The sequence below is a fragment of the Sapajus apella genome, unplaced genomic scaffold, assembly GCF_009761245.1.
Source record: "Sapajus apella isolate SASKATOON/1434 unplaced genomic scaffold, GSC_monkey_1.0 scaffold5, whole genome shotgun sequence".
Taxonomy (NCBI): Eukaryota; Metazoa; Chordata; class Mammalia; order Primates; family Cebidae; genus Sapajus; species Sapajus apella.
In genome coordinates, this window is record NW_022436945.1 from 20,592,250 (window position 1) to 20,613,817 (window position 21,568).

A 21,568-nucleotide genomic window follows, 5' to 3' on the forward strand; every position below is an offset into this window, starting at 1 on the left:
CTTGGTATTCAAATGATTTCAAAATGTTTGTATGTAATTATTTTTTGGCAGGTTTTAGAAATAAATTTATGATTGTGATAAGTGTTTTCTTGGCAGACATCATTAAATGTTCATAAGACCAGTAAGTGGACTTTCATTTTGATTTTTCCTATCAGAGCACATGTTGTCTGGGTTAACATGCTTTTTATTCCTTGAGGTTGAACGAAACCTTAGGAAGTGCTAACAGAAACTTTATAAGGTATTATAAATGTGTTTTACACAAAGTGTGAAGTTTTTATTATTTTAATATAATATCTTAATTTGTATTTTGCTAAGTCTTATTTGGGCTTTTTCACACAGAAACTGATAAATTATAGTGTTTTTTTTTTTTTTTTTTTGAGACTGAGTTTCACTCTGTTAGCCAGGCTGGAGTACAGTGGCATAATCTTAGCTCACTGCAACCCCTGTCTCCCAGGTTCAAATGATTCTCCTTTCTCAGCCTCCTCAATAGCCAGCATTACAGATGTATACCACCACACCTGCACACCTGGCTAATATTTGTATTTTTAGTATAGATGGAGTTTCACCATGTTGGTCAGGCTGGTCTCAAACTCCTGACCTCAAGTGTTCTGCTCGCCTCGGCCTCCCAAAGCGCTGGGATTACAGACGGGAGCCACCAAGTCCAGCCCATAGTTCTTGAAGTGTAAAGATAATGGTAGATCCCATCTCCAAAAGACTCTAAAACTAACATTTTTACATATATGTGAGGTCAACTTGGTAGATTACAAAAGAGAAAATTGAATTAGGGAGTAAACTTTGTAATGTTTACTCTTTCATCAAAAATGTTTCTTGATTATCTATTGTGTGCAAAGCACTACACTGCACAAGTAGCATACTCTGCTGTGCTTGTAACTCTGAAGTCAGTACACTTTGAAAATTCAATACCAGTATTAGTTCATTTTCACATTGCTAATAAAGACATACCAGAGACTGGGCAATTTACTAAAGAATGAGGTTTAATGGACTCACAGTTTCACGTGGCTGAGGAGGCCTCACCAATCAGGGTAAAAGGTGAAATGCACATCAATTCAGTATAATCTCACATGGCAGCAAACCAGAGAAGAGAACTTGTGCAGGGAAACTCCCCTTTATAAAACCATTAGATCTCGTGAGACTTATTGACTATCACCAGAACATTGTGGGAAAGATCCACCTCCAGAATTCCATTACCTTCCAGGAGGTCTCACCCATAACATGTGGGAATTGTGGGAGCTACAATTCAAGATGAGATTTGGTTGGGGACACACCCAAACGAGACCTATACCTTACTACCATCTTTACCTCTCCAACATCATCTCCTGCATTTTGAGTTAATGTTACTTAATCTTTAATTGCCTCATGTCATTTTTTGCATTTCTCTAATCCCATCTCTGCCCTGTTCTCTATCCTTGAAAACTCTTGCCTGATCTCACTGAAATTGTTTCTTCATCTATATATTGAGAATAACAATGTAACTTAACAATTGCGGTTTCAATTAAATAAATGTGTGAAACATTTTACTTAATTATTAGCATATACTAGTTAAGCAGCAATTACTTGCTAATATTTGCATTACTGATATTCAGAGTTCAGGTTAGATATCATGAGCTCTCCTGGAAGAGGATCTCCCTGGTCCCACTACACTGTGTTCATACTTCTATTTGCAGGTCTAGCCACATTGTATGTTACTGTGAATCTAATAATTGATGAGTGCCTTGAGAATATGGGCCATGTGTTATTTCTTCCTGTACCTTCAATGATTAAAATATTTAAAAGTCTCAAATGTTGGTCACCTAAAGGAGTGAAGAAATGCTGTGGAAAATGGACATATGTCTGATAGTAGTTGGGAATATTTTACCTTCTCCTGCTGAAAGCAATCATTCTTTCTTATCCATTGCCTCTTTTCTAGAAGAAATCCTGGTGCGTGCATTCTAGAGATATGTAGCCAGTTCTCACTTCTCCCACCCCTTCTCTGCTGTGAGGCCAGCATTTGTGGTGGGGAGTTTGCTTTAAGTGGTGGAAGCCTAGAGGAACTATAATATCATAATAGTATGGTGAAAGAAGGAGATAGCAGTTCAAGTAGACAGGTATGTCACAAGTGACAGGTAGATGATGGGTGTTTTCTGGCTGACGATCAGAGGTCATTGACACAGTAAGATAGCAACAAGCAATACTTGGAATTCAGGTAGGCAAGTAGATGGATTCAATAAGGTTTGGCAGCAGATGGTCAGGGCCCAGGCCAGCACTCTGGAGAGCAATCCTGACCTGCAATTCTAGCATTATGACTAAGGCAGAGATCTTGTTGTTGAAAATAAATTGCGCAATATGGAAAAGACAGGGAATATCAAGGATTTAGCAAAACTACTTGCTTCTGGGGAAGTTCAGAGGAAATTGTTTGATATCTAGTATTCTAGATTAGTGCTTATCAGTACCAAAGGAAGGTGGCACGTGGTTTATTTTCTTAAATATTGTTCCTGAAGTTTATGTTAAAATTTTATTATAATTATTATTTACATTATCCATGATAAACCAAAATATTTATTGAAATATGCTATTAGAATCTTAAAGTGATGAAAACAAATTTTTCTTTCTTAGAAGGGAAAACTTAGATATAAGCAAAATAAATACAAAGGTAGCTGGAGGGCAATTTGAGGTGGAATAAGAAATTATAACAGAAAATAAATAGAGTTTACTGTTAGCTTATTTTTCATTATAATTTTAATGAATTGTTACATAGCTTTACAAGATATTTTATATTGTTCATTTGTTAATTGTATACATATAACTATACTTTGTATATTCTGTGACTTGATTTACTCATCAGAAATTCTGTTTGTGAGATTAGTCCCTGCTGATGTGGGCAGCTATAGCTCCCCGATTTTCAATTTATACAGTATGTTATTGGAAAACATATGACAGTTTATTTATCAGTTCTTCTATTGATGGACATTAGAATCTTTTCTGGTTCTTTACTATATTTATCAATGCTCTTATGTGTACTTTCTTGCAGTAGTCTGTAACCTTTGTATTTAAAAATTCCAGTCCAAATAAATCAACTGTGAAATCTGAGATAAGTTACTTAATTTCTCTGAGTCGAAGACTCATTTTGTGTAATGTAAGAATGACAGCAGTCACTTACCACATAGTGTTTTCAAAGAGTAAATTAGAGAGCATATACCAAGTGCTTAAAACGACAGCTTCCCATAAGTGCAAACAAATATTGGCTATCATTCATAGTATGATTCAAAAGCAATGAAATAATTTCTGTAAGAATTATCAACTCTAAATATATATAAAAAAAGAAAAACTCACATTTCTGCTCAGTGTGGTTTAAAGCACCAAAATCAAATATTCAATTTGGCATTCCAGTTTAGTATTTTAGAGTTCACTGTACTTTTGTGACAATGGCAGAATATTTGAATATTCATCACAACTTCCTCTACCATCAGATGCAAATATTCCTCTCTAAAGACTGAAGCCAATTAAAGGATCTTTCTCATTAAGAAGAGGGAACATGTCTTGAAGTACAATAATCTGTTGCATACAGTTTATAGTGTTGTTTTGTTTTGTTTTGTTTTGTTTTAGAGATGGGGTGTTGCTATGTTGCCCAGGGTGGAGTGCAGTGATGATTGATTTACAGGCGTGACTGTGGTGCACTACAGTCATGAATCCCTAGGCTCACATAATCCTCCTTCCTCAGCCTCCCAAGTAGCTGGGACTACAGGCACACAGTGGGACTTTGCCCAGCCACAGTTTATAGTCTTGCTGCCTCTTTTCTATAGTGCCCAAACATAGCTCCCAATAGCCACTGGTCCCTATTCTGAACTCTGGAACAATATAAGAGAATTCCTTGACTCTACACATTACAACTTTTCTAGAAGAACAGCTGAAAAGCTTCTGTTTTATCTAAATGTTTTGTTGGTGTGTGTATATATAAGCACATTTCATAACTGAATGAAAACTCAGCCTCAATTTCTCTGAGTAATTATAAGCAACAATCTGATGATTATATCTTCAAAGCAAAATAGGTAAATTTCATTAATATAAGCCAATAAACAGAACTGCTAGATGTTGCAAACTAAGATTGTTCTCCCCTCATGTAGCATCTGCACTCAGTTTAAAGGTTATGGGCTTAAATATAAACAGGGGGCTTCAAAAAGGGGTTCTAAGATGGTATGGTGCTGCCTTCTTTATCAATAGAGCAAATGCCCAGGGCTGAATATTTGTTTTAGTTTGTCTAATAAATCAACTTTATTGAAATAATGTGTATAATTTACATTCAGTTAAATGGACAGATTTTTTTCAGTGTATACTGCAGTGTGTTTTGACATATATATACCCACGTACTCACTAATCTAATCAGGATATAGAATGTTTCTATCACTTTAGGAAATTTCTTTGTGGCTTCTTGGAATCCTCTCTCCATTCTTCCCCACTCTTCACTGACCCATCTGGGCATCACTGCTGATTTTTATTACAATCTCTTAGTTTTGATAGTTCCTGAACTTCATTTAAATGGAAGCATGCTGATGTAAACTTTATCTGACTCCTTTTGCTTAGTTAAATGTGCATGGTGTTCATAAAGGGAAAGGTTGTTTTTAAATTGATTTTTGCTATACAATTATATTCACTTAAAATTTGTACATGTACAATGATTTGAATCACCTTAGTTCAAAGTGACATATTGAATTAGTTGAAATAAAGGATAATTGATTTCACTTGGGTGTGTAGGGCATATTCACCATTAATCAGAAACTAAAAACATTTCTTGAGTTTAGGCCAGGTTGGCCAAGTAAAAATGAAGCAAAAATTTAGTCATTCAGCAGCTCATTAGGTAGGCCATTACTCATCACATGTTCAACCATCTTCAAAATTTAGTAATGTCCTAAAAATCTGGACCATTTTTAGTTAAAAAATACTATTTTTAAAATCCAATTTGCCCAGATAAATGCCCTCTGGCATGTTTTGTTGGTTTAGAAACTAAAAGTCAAATGAAGAAAAACTAAATCATCTGCCAGTTAGTTACTAAAAGTATTTTCCCACTAGCTGCCGTTCAAATGATGTGTGTGCTTAGAAAAAAAAAAAAAAAAATCTGGACCAGGAAAGCACATGGGGATACAGAGCCATGGAAAAACATTCAAAAATGTTTGTCCACTTTCCGAGAAAGGAAAAGTACAATTGCTTTTTGACAGTGCTGACTTCTGTTTACCGGGGCTTGCATTATAATCTCCATCATTAAAATTCTGTAATGCTACAAAATTTGGAACATCAGCTCTGTAAGGGATTTGGTTTTGTGCTTGCTCATCCATTTATGTGAATCTCAGGATGAAATTCTACCAATAAGTCTTCCCGAAAGAAGGTGCAATAGGCATTTTCTTCTGAAGTGTTTCTTCTCATGGGAGTTTACCTTGTAGTGTATAGTACTGTCTACCAGCTTTTAGAATTGTTTGCTTGGTTATTATTTCAGGGATATTTTTGAGTGGTGAAAAGTTTTAGTAATACATTGGCTTAATATTCAAATACTGGTGCTTTACTTTTATTCACCTTGCTTTCTTCTACTTGGTGTGTTTTAAAGAGCATGGCCCTTGCTTAGCATAGGGAAATGCAGTCACTGCTAATTATCATGGCTATAATCTTCAACTTTGCAAGTGAAAACCATGGACTCCTAAGTGCTGGAAGCCATGCAGTTCTAAGCAAAATCCTGAAGGAGCAGGACACAAAAGGCAAGTTAAAGTTGGCGCCAACCTTGCATTGATCAGTCCTACAAAGAAAGGAGCTGTCCCCAAGTACACCATTGTTTCAGTTGGCATTGCTTTGGTAGTTATTCACATTTTCATTAGGGGAGGGCAATTTCCCCCCAGACATGCTGCTGCAATTTTCTTATGTAGCTTTTCAATCCAATCAATATGTTTCTTTATGATGAAGATGTAGAAAGGCCACCAACTGGGTTGTGCTATTTTATTTTAATAAATAATGCTGCTTTATAATAGCAAATTTTAATGTTTCTAAGGAATAAATAAATGTCATCTAAGGGGCATAAAATAAACCAAGAATTTTAAAAAGTTTTCTGTTCATAGAAGTGAATATTTTTTTCCTTCAAGAGAGTTGTGTGCAACAGGGGACAAATGGTAGCAATGGGAGTAGGAAAGTTAATCAAAAAGGTAATCATGTGAATCCAGGCAGCATTGCCTCTGCAACGAGATACTAGTGTTTCCCATTGAAAAAGTATTCAGTGAGTTAGGGCACTGAGGTTTTCATCAGCTGAGTGTGCAGCCTCAGTAATGTAGAAATGCAGAGCACTCATTCGTATCATTTGAATGTGCATGTTTCAAGGCTTGATTTTTATTCATGTTTGTTTGATCGATTGTCGTTTTCTCTCATCCCTGTTCTCTAGATAAAATAGAAGGATAGCAAAGTCAAGAAATGCTTTTCCTTCTAGTCATTAAATTAGAGTAACAGCAGTGAGTTAGATACTCCTGTTATAAAGACCAGCCATAGATTTTTTCCAATAGAATTATTCAATCTCTTTTTGCTTTTTGCATGCTGAATTAATGACTGTTAACTACATTGATGTGGAGAATATTTGATATTTTGATGAGTAGTGTTGCAGTAATTTATCAAAATTATCATGCATGTGTATATATGGATGTAAGTGTGTGTGTGTGTGTGTGTGTGTGTTTGTGTGTGTGTGTTATATTTATGCATCATTATGCAGATTGTTTTAAGAAAAGGGAGCTTTGTAAGTAAACTCCTAACTGCTTTGGGGTACTGTGCTAAGCACTGGGGAAGGATTAAATGTAGAAGTCAAACTCAAAAATTTTACTGTTTAGGGAGAGACAATGGCACAAAAATAAATGTGATATATAGCAAAGTTTAAAAACTACCATATGAGAAGTACAGATAATCAGTGGTGAATAACATAAAGAGATTGTTTTCAGCAAAATAGCGTGCATAAAGGAATTACTGTAAACTTTGGTGTCCTGTTTAGTTTTCTGTCCCTGTAACAAGATACCTAAGACTGGGTAGTTTATAAAGAAAAGAAGTGTATTTATTATTGTTCTGGGGGTTGAGGAGCTGCATCTGGTGAGAGGCCTTCTTGCTGGTGCAGAGTCCCAAGGCAGCAAAGGATATCACATCGTGAGGGACTCACAGAAGACAGCCAAACTGGCCTGTACAATGGCCCACTTATATGTTAACCAACTCACTCTCTTGAAAATCCATTAATCCATTAATCCATGAATCTCTGAATTGATTAATTTTTCATGAGGGCAGAGCTTTTATAACCCAATCACCTATTAAAGATCTCATCTCTTAATACTGTTACATTGGTGATTAAGTTTCATCATGAGTTCAGGGGGGACCAATATTCAAATCATAGTGTCTGGCATAAAATAATGTGCTGCAATGAACAATATGTGTGCATGCATCTTAATAATGGCATGATTTATATGCCTTTGGGTATATACCCAGAAATGGGATTTCTGGGTCAAATAGTATTTCTGCCTCGATCTTTGAGGAATCAGCACACTGCCTTTCACAGTGGTTGAATTTACACTCCCACAAACAGTGGAAGAGTGTTCCTTTTTCTCAACAACCTCAAAAGCATCTGTTGTTTCTTGACTTTTAGTAATAGCCCTTCTGACTGGTGTGAGATGCTATCTGATTGTGGTTTTGATTTGTATTCTCTAATGATTAGTGGTGTTGAGCTTTTTAAAAATATGTTTGTTGGCTGCATGAATGTCTTCTTTTTAGCAGCATCTGTTCATGTTGCCCTTTGCTCACTTTTTAATGGGGGTTGTTTGTTTTTTTTCATTGTAAATTTAAGTACCTCGTAGATGCTGAATGTTAGACATTTGTCAGATGGATAGATTGCAAAAATGACTGCCATTCTGTAGGTTGTTTGTTCACTCTGATAATACTTTCTTTTGCTGTGTAGTTCTTTAGTTAATATTTTCAGGAGGTTAAAAGAGGATGAGGCTTGAGCAGGTTACTGATTTTACGAAGGAGATCGTTGTAATCCTTCAGGACAACTGCTTTGGTATGGTAAAGGCATAGACTAAAGTGTAAGAAACTTAAAATTAAATAGGAGCTGAAAAAAATGGAGCTGGCTAGATGTAGTTTACCTTTCTCTAAGGATATCTAATGATGAGACAAAGGAGAGAAGGTGGCAGCTTCTGGTGTAACTTTGCCTAAAAGTGGCACTGTCTTACAGACAACTTCCATTTATTTAAATACATAAATAGATTAGTAAGTAAGTAAATAATAGTGGTGCCTACCATTAAGACACAATGATAAGAGGGCTCATTCAATATAACAGATGCCACATTTGTGGGGGCTGGAAAGAAATTAGTAGGTTATGCAGAAAGCTAGGTGTTTTCAGGGTTAACAAAGTGGACTTGGATTTTTATACAAAGCTGTGCAGAGGAAGTCAAAAGGCACACAAATGTCTATAGGTACACATTTTAATACTGTAACTGTGGTTTTTTTGCATTTTTTCATTTTTTGTTCTTTTTTGCATTTATATATTGTAAATTTATATTCCATATTTCTAGAAGCATAGGTGTCCTATGGCAACAAGGTATTATGATTTTCTCCCATTTCATTTTCTTTTTAAATGTAATTATCAGCAGTAAGAATGCATCCAACAGACATGGAACATTGATTTTATTTTTCATTGATTGACTTTTTTTTTAGGTTAATATTGGGTATATAATATATGCTACGTAGGTGTCAGCCATTGTTAATTGTTGTCGTCATTATAGTTATTATCAGCGTGATTATTTGCTCTAAGGGGAACCCAGGCATTTGCAGGGCATGGGAAACCCTGAGCTGGGTCTCTACTCTTGGGTGTTATGTCCCCATCATGCCTTCAGGACAACCCAGGTCAGGTCAGGGGACTGCTGTGCACTCCTTTTCCAGCCACAAGCTGCTCTGAGCCCCCAGGGTCTTCAGTCCACGTGAGATATTCCCAGCAGACCATGGGCTGATAGGCCTGGGGCTAGCTGTTCCCTCCAGGGAGAAGCAGAATTTGCCCACATCATGAGCATTGTGGACCCCAACCACCTGGGGGTAGTGACGTTCCAGGCCTTCATCGACTTCATGTACCGTGAGACAGCCGATACAGATACAGCAGACCAAGTCATGGCTTCCTTCAAGATCCTGGCTGGGGACAAGATGGGTGTCCTATGGCACGGGCACTGTGCTGGGGTGGCAGGCACAGGCTGGACTGTGATCTTGCACCTCCGCCGTCGCCCATCTCCTGCCTTTGTTCGGTTTCAGCCCCCAGCCTCCACCGTGGTGAGCTGGGGCTAAGAGGCTAGGAGGGTAGGAGGAGGCTAGGAGTTGTTAGCCTCATGCTAGGAGGCTAACAACTTTCAACTTTATGTATTTTATCTAGATTTTTAAAATAAAATAATGATTTAATATATGTGGGATAATACATTACTACATTATATGTAGTACATTTGCATACTACAGAGTTATTTCTAAGTACTAAGCAGTGAAACAAACAAAAATGTGAGTGTTCTTAGTAATATTTGATGTTTTAACAAACAATTTGAGCAAGAATCTCTAATTTTTTAAAAATAAGCTTGGAGTCATTTCTTGGGAAACTAAATGTAAGATTCACTGTAGCTGTCTTCTCTTTTTGGGAGGAAAGAGATAAAGTTACTTTTATGTATTTATCAATTTTCCCAAGTTGAAACACAAATCATCATAGGACATGCAGTGACTTTCAGACCCTGACTTCTCTGCCTTGGGTTTAATCTAAAGCTATCAAGTTTTGGAGAGTCTTCTAAGTATTTTATTTTTATTCATTTTATTTATGTTTCTTTTATGGCCTAACAGAAATACGAATAACCAGTTAGTATTTTTAGGAAGTAAGCTAGCATATTAATGAATGATTTGTAATCTCAAGGTAGTTTATTAATTTGTTCTAGCATAGTGATGACAGGAATTACTGTGACTTTAGAAAAGAAAGTGAGTTTGAGCTTTAGAGTCTGTTTTCTTGTTTTCTTAACTTCTGGTACTTTATCTGAAGTGGAATCTCTGACTCTCTTGTCTTTCCGATAAAGCTTAGATTGCTTTGTGTGATTGTCTTCTCTCTTTTTTCTTTTTGCATTTTTTCCCTAGGAATTTGTATTCCAATTGCAAACCTTCTTTGATGTCTGGTTTCAGGAAGTAATTGTACACAGTATCTAATTCTGTGTCTGTGTATGTGTGTCAAAGGGACAATATGAAGAGCCAGAGGGCTATTTCTGTCGTGAACATAAAGGTTCTAGACCAAATACTAAATCAAGAGTTTCACAAAACACTCACACTGGGCATTCCGTTTGTGCTGTTGGAGTCATAGCATGATAAACAGAATGGTAGCCCATCCAAATGATGGGAGCATATTTAAAATCTTTGGTCAAATGCAATTTCTGATTTGCTATAATTTGGGGTTGATATGTGTTAATAAAATATTTTTGGTTGAAATCCTTAGTAACCAATTGATAATGCCCTTTGTAAATTGGATTATTGCAACATCTCTGTAGTTATCAAAACCAATACTGCCCCATCTGTATCGTTCCATTAATTTGATGGTAAGTATTACAAAGACTGCCTTTTGAGGACAAGTTTGAAGAACAAGTGTAAACAGTTCTTTAATTGTACTTGTGTTTTTTTTTTAATTGTAAAAATGAAGCACAGTGATTCTATGATACATGAAAGAATGTCAATTTTACCTGCAGCATTCTTTTTTTTTTTTTTTTTTTTTTTTTTTTTTTAAGACGGAGTTTCACTCTTGTTACCCAGGCTGGACTGCAACGACGCTATCTCGGCTCACTGCAACCTCCGCCTCCTGGGTTTAGGCAATTCTCCTGCCTCAGCCTCCTGAGTAGCTGGGATTACAGGCACGCACCACCATGCCCAGCTGATTTTTTGTATTTTTAGTAGAGACAGGGTTTCACCATGTTGACCAGGATGGTCTCGATCTCTTGACCTCGTGATCCACTCGCCTCGGCCTCCCAAAGTGACCTGCAGCATTCTTGAATAGGTAGCTGGTGCCAAATTTCAGTAGCATCCTCAAGAGGGCACTGTCACCTATTTTATATACTGTATAATTTATCCTTTTATTAAGACCCTATGCAATACTTAAAGAGTTATTATAATCTATTTTTATCTGAAATGCAATCATGCAGTCTTTGTATCTTCACAAACCTGCTATCTACAGCAACATCCCCCTGTCCATTATTACAGACCATGGGTTGACTTGTATATCAGTATACAAGTTTTGTATCAGTAACATTTTGTAGATTGATCCACCTAGGCTAAATAGTCCAGTCTAGGCCTGTTTAATAAGGATCCTTCAAAACTGCCCCCCTTAACATTAATTTTTCCCCTTTTCATTAAAATATACTTTATGTAAGTTATCTTACTTTTCACCATATTTATACACATACCATCCTTGACTCTGGAGTCAGATTTCTTAGGTTTAAAGTACTAGCTCCATCAGTTAGACTATGTGATATGGACCAATGACTTCTCTTCTTGGGTTATTGTGAGGATTATATGAGTTATATTTGTACAATATTAAGCTAATTGCACAAATGTAATATACTTTGAAAGTTCTCTATTGTATTTGCCATGATTCAAGTAATCAGGCTTACTGTTTATGAAATTTAGTTGAACTTTAATGATTGAAGTTTTTTTTTTCGAAATATAAAGGATGCTTTTTATTTCTCAGACATAGAGTTTAAAAATCTCAATTTTTGAAAGCATTTCCAAAAGTATACACACACATGCAAGTATAGTTTTGTAGAAATTCTCTTCTAAGTGACTTAGATTTAATTATTCCAAGAGGCAGAATCTATTGAGTTAAATATTCCAAAGCATAACAAATTAAACATTTTGAAATAAATTTTTTTTGTTGAAATGGTACTTACATCCATCATATTAAAGGATTAGAGTTTTTTTGCAAATATCACTTGAAAGGAAAAATCAGTTCTAATTTTCTGTTTTGCACTGTATATTCATATAAATGTATATACTGTATATACATATGAATCCAACATAAAAATTTATAAGCGCTAAGGGGAATCATTTATTTAATAATGATTATAAAGAGATAAATGAGAATGAAAGGACCCAGTTTCTACTATAACATTCTGTATATAACAGTGCTTAATTGTATATGATTTTGATAGATTTGGGTAGTTAAGTTTTGGTGTTCTCAAGTTAACTAAAACACACATTTTTTGTTTGTTTTTTAAATAGGCTCAATTTCCAAGTAGTTGAAACTTTCCTTTTTCTCTGATTACACTAATACTACATAACAGCAGTTTTAAATTCAGATTACATGGGCTCAAAATCTTCTTACAGACTAAACTCATGAATAACTTCTTGTGGATTTCTCCTCAGCTGCTGTTAAAGGCAAAGGTTCAAATACAAATTTCCCCCACGTGTATACACTAACGCATAGCATGATTGCCAATTCGTAAGCTTCAAAGTGCAAACCAGTGGTCTCAAAACTTGGTCATCATTCCATCTTTTTTTTAAATTCAGAAATTACAAACATTGAGCCATGTACAGCTGCATCTTTTGGATAAATGCTCACTGTCATAGAAGCCACCATCCCTGCCTTTCCCTGATTATCTAATTTCTATTCACTCCATAGGAGTCACACAATTGTGATTTTTCCCTTCTCAAAATTTACTTCTCAAAATGCACTCATTTGTGTCATAAGAGAAATACAGTCGGGGCAAAGAGGGAGACTACTCAATTAACTTTTTGATTGATTGCTTGGCTGATTGATTTCAGAGCTTTCTTTATGAGTTTCCTATTTCTACATTTTGAAACTGGTGTTACTTTGTCCAGCATGTCTTATTTAATTAGCTCACTCTCATAATTGTAAAGATAAATATAGCTGATGACTTTACCTATATTTTATTCATCTTGATCATTTTCTTCCTTGAGGCTGCTATTTATTTCTGCCCTCATAACTGACTTGAGAGACATGGTTTTAAAAAGTTGTAAGTGCCCATTTGATAGGAAATTTGTTCGGTTTATTCTGTAGTGACTTCTTAAATGAATATTTTTAAATGTCCACATGCATAGATGACTTGTGGTGTGGCTTATTTATACATTTTAAACCACAATAAATTTTACCTAATGGTTGCATAGTAATTATATTCCTCAAAACTTTAATTAAGCAATTGTCTGTATGAGTATTTGCTAGATTATAAGTTCCATGAAGAAAGGGACCTTTTCTTCCCCTTTCACATAATTGTATCTCTACTATGTAAAGATTGGTACAGTAAACTTTTTTCAGAAAATATATAAAATAAAGTCATTATTAATTACTAAATACTGTTAAATGACTGAAAAAAGAGTATCTCAGGAATTTTGAAGGCTAAAATATTAATGGGAGATATTTCTGGATTTCTTAATTATGGCTATACTCAGTCCTAAGACAAGAAGCTATATATTTATCAAATCCAAAAATATATTAATAATCAGGGTATCACAGTTTTGGGTAAAATTGAGTAATTCTGTTTTCAATAAAGATTACATCTCACAAAGGCATGTAAATATTGACACTTTCTAATCCATGGTAATATAATTATTTTTAGTCTTCAGGCTTGATGCCAGTTAGAATCTTTCCATGTCAGTAGAATTCAAGACTAATTTGGTATGATTAAGAAAGAATTACTTTGCAGGCTTCCTATTCATTTATGCAAGGACAGACCTATTAATTCCAACTCACTGATTTTATATGGGATGCCCACAAAAGTCCTTGGAAGCCTCAAGCTTTTACTACAAATAGTTGATTTTTTCATATGCCAGATACTCAGCTTTTCAGGAGAAAGCATCCCACTAGTACTATCAAAAAGAGAAATAAAAAAGGCAAAGCTTAATTCTGTAAGTAAGGTTGCTTTGTCACTCAACAAAGAAAATCCACTAAACCTAGTGTAGTGTAAGCTCTTCTTCCAAACAATCTAGAGAGAACGTTATATCAAAATGTTGTCCAACAGAGCTCCGCAACATAAAGGGACAAATTACCCTTTGAGAATGAAGGTACAGTGAGGATAAAGACAAGTATGATGACATGTATAATTCAACTGTAAACCAGAAACAGAAAAACAAGCTATGGTTATCATTTACAAGTAAATATTTTTTTTTTTTTTTTTGAGACGGAGTTTTGCTCTTGTTACCCAGGCTGGAGTGCAATGGCGCGATCTCGGCTCACCGCAACCTCCGCCTCCTGGGTTCAGGCAATTCTCCTGCCTCAGCCTCCCGAGTAGCTGGGACTACAGGTGTGCGCCACCATGCCCAGCTAATTTTTGTATTTTTAGTAGAGACGGGGTTTCACCATGTTGACCGGGATGGTCTCGATCTCTTGACCTCGTGATCCACCTGCCTCGGCCTCCCAAAGTGCTGGGATTACAGGCTTGAGCCACCGCGCCCAGCCTACAAGTAAATTTTTATATTGTCTTCTCGAAAGGGGCTTCAACGCAGGCAAGCAAAAATGAGAATAGAGTAACTGTGAGCATTATGGGTAAGTACAATCCATTTCTTCAAAGTCACTATTAGTGTGGGATTTAGCAGTTCAGTGATAAGAGGTATAGGCCCCAGTTAGGAGGAACCAGGCATGGATATGCAAGCATGGCACAGACCATGAAGGGGGTAGCCAGGGAAGTAACGCAAGAAATAAGCTATGTTTTTTTGTTTTTTTGTTTTTTCTTGCTAGTAACAGGGATTGGGCTTAAATTGTTCATACTGATTGTGCCTGTTAACTGCATTGTAAGTGACAGAAAACTTGACTCAAATTAGGTTTAAGTACAGAGGAGTTCATCAGATCAGGTATCTGAAAAGTTTGGAATTTGATCTGGCATGGCTGGATGCTGGGTCAGATGCAGTCATCAGGGCCATGTTTGACTCTCTTCATTTCTTTGTCTCTCTTTTCATTCTCAGACAGGATATCTTTCTGTGATTAAAATACAGTGCCTGATAGCCATTCTAGCATAGTCTCATGTTCTCCAGTGGGGTCCCATGGAAACACTTGAGCCAATCAGTTCCATGAAGGATAAGATAGTCTGATTGGCTTAGGCCCAAATCAAATGTCTACCCTAGGCTTAGGGATGGGGTTAGCTCTGCAGACACATCATAGGCTAGAAGCTGAAAGGGGCAGTTTTCCAAAGCAAAATAGTATATTCACACTAAAAATAGGGGAAGTGAATTCTGAGTGGCAGAAACCCAAATGTCTACTTTATTGGTCAATAAATCAATAATTACAGTGAGGGCACATTTCTCTGGCTGTGACACGAGGTACAGGACTCAGCACTTCCTTTTAAAGTTCCCCATGCTCAGTTTATACTTTGGCTTCATGAATATGCTTCATCAAGAAGCAGACAAACAAGAGTGACCTCAGGCAGGCTTTCGCCAAACACTGGGTTTGTGTCAGATTCATTGCACATCATTTTCAAGAAACAACTTTTAAAAACATCCTGATTTTGGCATTGGGTGTTAATTCTGTTACCATTTTACTCTCTTAGGTAGACCACAATATTATTATTTGTTATACTGACAATATGCAGGTGGGGGTGAGCCTAGAAAATAAATTTTATGTGACATACTAATTTTACTGACAATTACATTAGCTCAGAAATAAAATAATGGGAAAAATCAAACTATATATACTCAGAGTGCAGGGACAGTGCTCTGCTCAGAGGCCTTTTGGTTGCAAATGGTATCTTCAAAACATGATCCGTGTTTTATTGTGGATGCCCTTGTGCAAGTACTGATTAGGCCTATGGACGTTAATGACAATAATGTGATATAAAAAGATTTTATTGTAAGCCCCTCATATTTTACTGAAATGATATTTATACTAAAAAGGGATGTGAAAATTTATCTTGCCACTTCTAAGAAGCACATCTTTATAATTAAATGACCTCTCCTTCTACACTCACTGGACAAAAATTGGTATAAATAAGCAGCTAACATTTGTAGGATACTTTAGAATGCACAGAACAAGTTCAAATACTTTCCTCAAAAATCCTGTGAATTCATTCATTTATTCTGTATCTTAAAGATTGAAAATGGGCCTGAACAGATTTCCACGGGTCGCTTCACTACTTCACATTTGTAACTAGGTTCTCTGCTTCTCATTGTCTGTCCTCTGTATGCTTATGTATTTCAAAAAGGGTATTATTTGTGAATAGCACCTGAGTCTTAGTCACTTAGTTCACATAACTATTTATTTAACTACTTAATGTATCTATTTCACTATTTATGTGATTTTTATTGGAACTACCTTGGTAATTCCAATTCTTTCTTCAAGATATTGCCTATACCCCACTCTTTGTTTAAGACCTTCCTTGAATCCCCAAGCAAATATGCCTTGTCTGTCATCACAGTCCCCCTGTACAAGCATCTGTTAGTGTGTCTCACTCTATTATAATGATTTGTTTACATGACTGTTTCTCCAGCTGAACTGTGAGTTTCTTGAAGACAGAGAACATATCCCCTGCATCTGTTTATTTTCGTTACTAGTGCTCCAGGAGTGTGGCACCTGAAGGTTAACCAATCAGTGTTTGATGAATTAATGAATGAATCATACACACCAAAACCAAAGCAGCAGAGCTATAGGATACAGTGACTTGCTGAAGCATAGTGAAGCTACAGATAAGTAATCTAACTTCCAGCAATAGAAAAATAGTCCCTGGATTTTATATGTAGGGTTTTTTAAACTTTTTTCCTCATAGTTAGAAGCTGCCATTCTACAGTTGTATTACAGCTTGATTCTATTTCTTTATTCAGATATTAAAGCCCTTAAATATAATATGCTTTGTTTTAAACTTAATTCTTAACAGGTAAAATAAAGCAGCACTAAATCACATGTTTGTAACAGCTAGCAGCAGAGTTTAAACCTTTACGGCATAAAAATAGCAGCCTTGAGTTGCTAATACATAGGTATGCAATCTTCTGTAGAAAAATATTACATCTTGTCTTAAACAGGAGCAGACTTGATCTTCTCAAAGCCAAAGCATTGTTGTGTGTCCGTGTGTGTGTGTGTGTGTGTGTGTGTGTGTGTGTCATACCAAGCACAAGTGATTCTGAAAAATCTAAACTGCATATGCAATTGTAAAAGGAGCCTTGTTTCTAACACACAGCAAACTTTGTTGAATATGATGAGCGCTGATGCCAGCATCTGACTATTTGGTTTATCTGCTCATAGGAACCACTTGTGTGAGATTGAATTTCAGACTATTCTAAAGAGAAGAGCAAATGAAAATAATATAATCAAACTTTGTCCCATCAGAATAGAGATTTTCATCGTGTATTTTTATTTATTTAACGATTTTTCTCCTTTTTCTCTTCAACTTTTCTTTACCCCCTTTTAAGTATTTTAATGCTATGTTGTAACTGCTATCTATTCATCAGGAGTCAAATTACTTTTTTACCAGAGCTTTGTTTGATGGCTTTTTTTTTTTTTTTTTTTGAGAAATCAGATGCCAGATTCCTCTCTTTGCACCAGTTAGGATACTTTTTTGTTGGTAATTTGTGATTTTCTTTGCAAATGCTAAAAGTTAAATATGATCTATAAAAGCAAAAAGGGAAGCCACATACTCCGTTTTATTGTCACACCCATCAATGTTCACACGGGCTCTTTCAGAGCACCCCAGCTTGTCTTCTTGCCTCCATCTCGCCTCACTTCCAGAGTTCTGCATACCATCACCTGGCTGGTCTTGTGAAAACATCCTTTTCAAAACACTACCCACCACCCAAAATCCTTCTCCCACCCCTAGTCATTTAGACTGTCCCAACCTAGCTTTCTAAACTTTACATCCTGTCCCCCAAACGTAACTTAGTTGTTTTTCTTGCTTCCGTGCATTTGCTCCTGCTGTTTCCTCAACTTACGATACATCATCCTTCTGTCAATGCCACTTACTTTGATTCTTCACATCCATCAAAATTCAGTTTCAATAAGGTGCCCTGGCTCACACTGATAATCCTACCACTTTGGGAAGCCAAGATGGGAGGATCACTTAAGGCTAGACATAAGTGAGATCCTGTCCCTACAAAAAATAAAAGTAAAATATAAAAACTCAGCTTGATGTCTTTATCTTCTGCTGAATCATCTCTGCGCCTCTCAGGTCACTGTACTCTCTTTTTTACTGTGACTTTATGATCCTCTACTTGGTAACACTCACTAGTTGTCACCTGCATTATTGTCACATATCCTGTTATGTATTTATGCTCTGTTCCTAAGCTAAATTTTACTTTCTTGGAGTTGGTAGTTATACATTATGATTCTTTTGATTTTCCCATATAATTAACAAAATATGTAAAAATAATAGGTTACTAAACTAAAATTTTCTGGTTATTTGACATTATTTTCAACAGCAATGATAATGCATACACCTAGACCCTGGAAAATTTTTTTTTTTAGACATGGTCTTGCTCTGTCATCCAAACTGGAGTACTGTGGCACAATCACAGCTCACTGCAACTTCCACCTCCTAGCTCAAGCAATCCTCCCACCTCAGTCTCTCCAGGAGCTTAGACTGCAGACACACCCCACCATGCCCAGCCATGTTTGTGTTTTTGTAGTGACAGGGTCTTACCATGCTGCCCAGGCTGAGCTCAAACTCCCAAGCTTAAACAATCCACTTGCCTCAGAATCCCAGAGTGCTGGGGTTACAGGTGTAAGCCACCATGCCCAGCCCTTGGAACAACTTTTGATCCCACAATTCAATCAGAACTTCTTGGGAATAACACGTGAAATCAAAGCAGGCACAACAAATTTAACATATACAACAAAGGTTGAAAATTATTAACATGTTCAAGTTCATATGTCCCGAAAACGTTGATGATTATTAATTTTGCATCTAGACTTGCACAACAGGCAAGAAGATACAAATTAACCTCTTACAGGGAGTAGGAACATCAAAGTGTGAAAGATACCTCTAGTTTCAACCAGGTCAACTTTGAAAGGAGAGATGTTGCTTTTTGGACATCTAGATCTGGTGCTTCTAACACACTGGAAAATTCTTTCAGTACTTCCATCCTGTGTAAGAAGATTGGAAAGTAGCTGAAACATTTATCTTGATCAAATTCAAGGAAGTAATCTGAATATCATGAAATCAACTAAACTAAAAATTAGGATTTAGAATTCTGAAGTAGAGTTGGGCTTAATAATGATTTGTTGTGGCCGGGCGCGGTGGCTCACGCCTGTAATCCCAGCACTTTGGGAGGCCAAGGCGGGTGGATCACGAGGTCAAGAGATCAAGACCATCCTGGTCAACACGGTGAAACCCCGTCTCTACTAAAACTACAAAAAATTAGCTGGGCATGGTGGCGCGTGCCTGTAGTCCCAGCTACTCAGGAGGCTGAGGCAGGAGAATTGCCTGAACCCAGGACGCGGAGGTTGCGGTGAGCCGAGATCGCGCCATTGCACTCCAGCCTGGGTAACAAGAGCGAAGCTCCGTCTCAAAAAAAAAAAAAATTCTGGTTTCTATTCTTGGTGTCATTATATGATAAAGGCAGAGTGATTAAAGATGCCACATGGATGTATTAATAACTGGTCTAATACAACCTCAGTTCTTTTTTGTTGGTATGGTTTAGGTTAAGTTATCTGCAGGTTTATTTTTAGAACTTAATTCCTTGAATATTTTCTTCACATGCTGTCTTTTATTTAAGAACTTTTAAAATGTTGAGTTTAGGAAATCTATCAACCTGCTGTAATTTTTGTTTCATCCTATTTCATGTTATTTACTAACTACTGTAATTGTCTTATGTTGGCTTGCTTGCTTCTTATTTTTCATAGTAATACCTCTAAGTGTTTGCCTCCTAGATATTTTTAGTAACTTACGCATAACAAAGCATTTATATTTCATTGTAGCGAATAAGGATTTGACATTGAAGCCCACTAGTTTCACTTCACAAATGCCTTTGCTCCTTTCTCCTTAACTGATAATTTTTATTTATTTATGTCATCCATCTTCAAGTCAAATGTTTTGTTTATATAACTTCCCCCCTGAAGAAAAACATGTTAGATTTGCTTTAAAAAAACCATATTTTTAGTTTTTTAGAGCATTTTCTGTTAAAAAAAATATTGATTTTTCAGAAAGTGTTCGTGTATTTTAATTGCCACAATAAGTTAAAATTTTTTAAAAACTAGTTCATAAGACTCCCTTATATTGTAGTATAGTAGCTGTGCATTTTGGCATCTACAAAAGCTTTGGTAATAGCAGGTTTTTAAAAAATCTAATTGTGGACTATAGTGGTTTTGGGCAGTAGTAGATTTTTTTAAAACTCCAAATGGCATTCACCTTAGTAAACATCTGGCAACATACTAGGTCCCAGAATTGAGCCTTACAATAGAAAGCCTTTTTTTTTTTCTTTTTGAGACAGAGTCTCACTCTGTTACCCATGCTGGAGTGCAGTGACACAGTCTCAGCTCACTGCAACCTTCATCTCCCAATTCAAGTGATTCTCCTCTCTCAGCCTCCTGAGTGGTTGGGACTATAGGCACCCGCCACCCATGCCAGGCTAATTTTTGTATTTTTCATAGAGGCAGGGTTTCACCATGTTAGCCAGGCTGCTGTCAGACTCCTGACCTCAAATGATCCACCCACCTTGGCCTCCCAAAGTGCTAGGACTGCAGGCCATATAAAGGCCCCCGTGCCCGGCCATATAAAAGCTTTATAGTCTTCTTTATTCTCACAGAAGACTCTTCCTCATCTTAATTCATTTATGTTACATATTAAGGATTTGTTTAGTGTTTAGGAAAAATTGCATTGTTAAATAAGTTTGGCCTTTGTTTATTCGTTCATAAATGTACTTTATTTGAAATATTTGTAAACCTATGAGAACTTTTTTCTTATTCTTTTGCCAACTTTCAAAAAGTTTTACTTTCATAAGCAGAAAAGCTTAGTCATATTATATTTTCCTGTCTTCCTCTGCACCTGTCAGAAACTGACTATTTTTCTGACTCCATTTAAATAGTAATCTCTCCTCCATTTTTCTTCAAAATAAAGTCATCATAGGAAATGGAAAAATGAAGGCATGGTCCTAAAGAACAATCTCTGAAATAGAACAAGTATTGTCACTTTTAATGGTAGTGTTGCAGAGGTGGATCATTGCATGAGTCTCCTGGCATAAACATATATTAATTTCTGTACTGGTGTTTAGAGTAGTGAATAAAATTTCCTGTATGTCTGTGTGAACGGGCCTGTGCTAATACATCTGATGATTAAGGTCACTTGCCAGTTAGCTATAAGAATCTGATTCTGTCACTGAATTCAACTACCAAAGTAACACCATGTTTTTCATAAGAATGAACAGAAAATCAAGCATAGGGATATCCCTTTAGGAACCAACAGTAGTGTGATCATTTAAATACATTGTTTAAAAATCTGACTTGGTTTAGAAAAATTTAGTATTCATTACTATATATCTCTGTCACTACAACCAGCTATTTCCTTATCTAACCATTTCTTTAGAAAAGGCTTATTTAGCGCCTACTAAATACATATAGCCCAATCAGAATGCAAAACCAATGAAT

The 21,568-nt window shown here is 36.3% G+C and overlaps 1 protein-coding gene and 2 long non-coding RNA genes across 9 annotated transcripts in view; 1 reads left to right on the forward strand and 2 right to left on the reverse strand.

Annotated features, from left to right (window-relative positions):
• Nucleotides 1-21,568, reverse strand: part of LOC116548070 — an 854,356-nt gene that overhangs the window by 425,698 nt on the left and 407,090 nt on the right. The gene's annotated exons all lie outside the window — the stretch shown is intronic.
• Nucleotides 1-21,568, forward strand: part of PCDH7 (protocadherin 7) — a 410,550-nt gene that overhangs the window by 303,678 nt on the left and 85,304 nt on the right. The gene's annotated exons all lie outside the window — the stretch shown is intronic.
• On the reverse strand, nucleotides 10,688-11,123 carry LOC116548054. Its single transcript, XR_004267290.1, has 2 exons — nucleotides 11,035-11,123; nucleotides 10,688-10,742 (listed from the first exon to the last, which is right to left on the reverse strand). It is a non-coding gene; the product is annotated as an uncharacterized LOC116548054 (long non-coding RNA).